Source organism: Galeopterus variegatus, unplaced genomic scaffold (genome assembly GCF_000696425.1).
Source record: "Galeopterus variegatus unplaced genomic scaffold, G_variegatus-3.0.2 Scaffold4200, whole genome shotgun sequence".
NCBI lineage: Eukaryota > Metazoa > Chordata > Mammalia > Dermoptera > Cynocephalidae > Galeopterus > Galeopterus variegatus.
This window is the reverse complement of record NW_007730311.1, coordinates 137,491-141,477: the sequence shown is the minus strand read 5'-3', so window position 1 is coordinate 141,477 and position 3,987 is coordinate 137,491.

Sequence of the window (3,987 nt, the reverse complement as noted above, 5' to 3'; positions counted from 1 at the left end):
AAAAAAAAAAAAAAAAAAAAAAAAAAAAAAAACCAAGTGGAAATCCCAGAAATAAAGAATACATTATCTGAACTGAAAAAAAATCAATAGAAAGCTCCAACAGCAGACTCAAACAGATGAAAGAATTGAGCTCCAAGAAACTGTCCAATCAGAGGAGCAAAATGAAAAAAGAATAAGAAAAAATGAAACAGATATACAGCAAATATGGGACTCCCTCAAGCAAAATAACCTCCACATAATTGACATATCCAAAGGAGAAAAAAAAGGAAGAGATATAGAAAGCATATTCAAGGACATTCACCATCATCATATTCAAGGACATTCAAAGATCATTCACCATCATCAAGTGGGATTCATCCCAGGGATGCAAGATAGCTCAACATATACAAATCAATAAATGTGATGCATCACATCAACAGGAAAAAAAATGATCATTTTAGTAGATACAGAATAAGCATTTGATAAAATCCAACACCTCTTCATAATAAAAACACTCAATAAATTAGGTATAGAAGGAATGTACCTCAACATAATAAAGGCTATATACAACAAACCCACTACTAATATCATACTGAATGGACAAAAATTGGAGGCTTTTTCTCTAAGATCTGGAACAAGACATGGATGCCCACTTTTACCACTCTTATTCAACACAGTGCTGGAAGTTCTAACCAGTACCGTAAGGCAAGAGAAAGCAATCAAGGACATCCAAATTGGACAGGAGGAAGTCAAAATATCCCTATTTGCAGACATACATAGAAAACCCTAAAGACTACACCAAAATATTACTAGAACTAATAAATAAATTCAGTAAAGTAGCAGGATTCAAAATCAACACACAAAAATCAATATCATTCTTATACACCAATAATAAAATAGGTGAAGAAAAAAAATCAAGAAAGTAATTCCATTCACAGTAGTTACCAAAAAATTGAAATACCTAGGAGTAAATTTAACCAAAGAATGAAAGACCTCTACAACGAAAACTGCAATACATTGGTGAAAAAATTGAAGTGGACACAGATAAATGGAAAGATATCCCATATTCTTAGTTTGGAAGAATTAACATCATCAAAATCTCCATTTTACTCAAAATGATCTACATATTCAATGCAATTCCTATCAAAATACCCATGACATTCTTCACAGAAATAGAAAAAACAATCTTAAAATGTGTGGAACTACAAAAGACCTCAAATAGCCAAAACAATTTTGAACAAAAACTACAAAGTTGAACCCATGACATTCTTCACAGAAATAGAAAAAACAATCTTAAAATGTGTGGAACTACAAAAGATCTCAAATAGCCAAAACAATTTTGAACAAAAACTACAAAGTTGGAGGCATCACACTTCTTGACTTCAAAATACACTATGAAGTTATAGCAATCAAAACAGCATGGTACTAGCATAAATATGCAAATAGACTAACGGAACAAAATAGAGAGCCCAAAAATGAACCCACACACTTACGTTCAACTGATTTTTGACAAAGGTGCCAAGAATATACAGTGGGCAAAGGACAGCCTCTTCAATAAATGGTACTGGGAAAACTAGATATCCACACAAAGAACATTTAAACTAGAACCCTCTCTCTCATCATATGCAAAAATTAACTAAATGGATTAAAGACCTAAATTTAAGACCCAAAACTATGAAACTACTAGAAGAAAACAGGAGAAACACTACACAAAATGAGAGTAGGCAACGCTTCTCTAAACAACACTTAGAGACTAGAGCAACACAAATACAGAAATGGGACTACATCAAACTGAAAAGCTTCTGTACAGCGTGGGACACTATAAACAAAATGAAGAGACAACCTACAGAATGGGAGAAAATGTTTACCAACTGAACATCACACAAGTAGCTGATACCCAGAATATATAAGAAACTCAACTCAACAGCAAAAAAATACACAAATAACCCAATATAAAAACGGGCAAAGGACCTGAATAGATATTCCTCAAAAGACAACATACAAATGGCCAACAAGCACATGAAAAAATGCTGAAAATCACTAATCATTAGGGAAATGCAAATTAAAACCACAATGAGATATCATCTCACCCCAGTTATGATGGCTACTATCAACAAGACAGAAAATAACAAATACTGGTGAGGTTGTGGAGAAAAGGGAACTCTCCTACATTGTTGGTGGGAATGTAAATTGGGACAGCCATTTTGGAAAACAGTATGGAGTTTCCTCAGAGAACTAAAAATAAATCTACCATATGATCCAGCTATCACACTATTGGGTATTCACCCAAAGGAAATGAAATCAATATATCAAAAAGACACCTGAACTCCCATGTTGATTACGACACTATTCATAATAGCCAAGAGATGGAATCAACCTAAATGTCCATCAACAGATGAATGGATAAAAGAACTGTGGTATATATACACAATGGAATACTATTCAGCTATGAAAAGAAATAATATCCTATCATTTACAGTAACATGAATGGAACTGGAAACCATCATGTTAAGCAAAGTTTGTGCAGTATATGCATGTATCGAAACAACACACTGTACCCTACAGATATATACAAGTAAATGTTAAAACTTTTAAAAATAATAATTTTATCACAAATATTTTAAAAACACGTAAATGTACAGAGTAATAATGAACCTTCATAAACTTATATTTATATTCAACAATTTTGAAGATTTTGACATATTTGCTCTATCCCTTTTGTCTTTTTCTTTGATGAATTATTTTAAAGCAGATTTCAGGTACGTCATTCCATACCTATATACTTAAGAATGCATCTCTAAAAATTATGGACATTTTCTTACATAACCACAATGCTGCTATTACACCTAAGAAAAATTTTAAAAATAATTCTTTGGTATTACCAACTACCCAGTCAATTACCAAAACTTTTTATAGTGGATTTGTTTTAATTAGGGCCCACACAAGGCTTCTAATTATGTTGGATTATGTCTTCCATTTCCTTTAATCCAGATTGGTCTCCCTCCCTCCTTTCCCCTCCCCCTCTTTTAATCATGTCATTGACTTAATGAAGAGAAGAGGGCAATCATCCTTAAGAATGTTCCAAATCCTTGTGAGGGCTTCATGCCACCACTGATGTTGAGGCTACCTATTGGAGAAGGGAATGTTTTCTCATTTATTTAAATATATATTTTTTGTCTTTCAATAGAAGTTAAAATTTTTCCTTATGTAGGTTGTGCATATTTCTTGCTAAGAATGTGCTTAGGTAGTTTATCTCTTTACACTGGAGCCGTCTCTCTCTTTGTGTCTATAACATTTTATTGTTTGCTTATGTGGAGGCTCTTGATTTCCATGTTAATTTTATATCCTGTTAATTTACCACATCCTCTAATTTTTCATAGTAGTTTTTTATTGATTCTCTTGAGTTTTCCAGATGTATTATGTAAAATTAGATCTAGTTTTACCTCCCAATTGTTTCATCTTGTCTGATTCCATTGGCTAATTCTTCTAGTACCATGTTAAATAAGAGTGGCCATAGTGGGAAACTTTTTATTGTTCTTAAAGGAAATCCCTTAGTGTTTCCTCATTAAGACAGACACATGTTTAATTGATTCTTATTTTAGTGAATAAGTGTATATAATTAAAAATAAATGTTGAATTTTTAAAAATACTTTTTTGCTATTGGAGATGTTCATACAATCTTTCCCTTTTGACCTATTGCTATGATTAATTATATTAATAAATTTCCTCATATTGAATCATTTTGCATTCCAAGAACAAGCTCTATTTGATCATGATATATTTTCTTTCAATATGACACTGATTCTGTTTTTAATATTTTTAATATTTCACTTACAATTTTTACATCAATTTTTATAAGTGAGAATGATATATAGCTTTTTTATATATCTTTAAGTTTTATATCAATAAATATTCTATATATGACATAAAAATTTTAATTATTTTTATTCCTTTTCTATGGTCCAGAACAATTTTAGTATCAATTGGACTATCTGATTTTTAATTGTT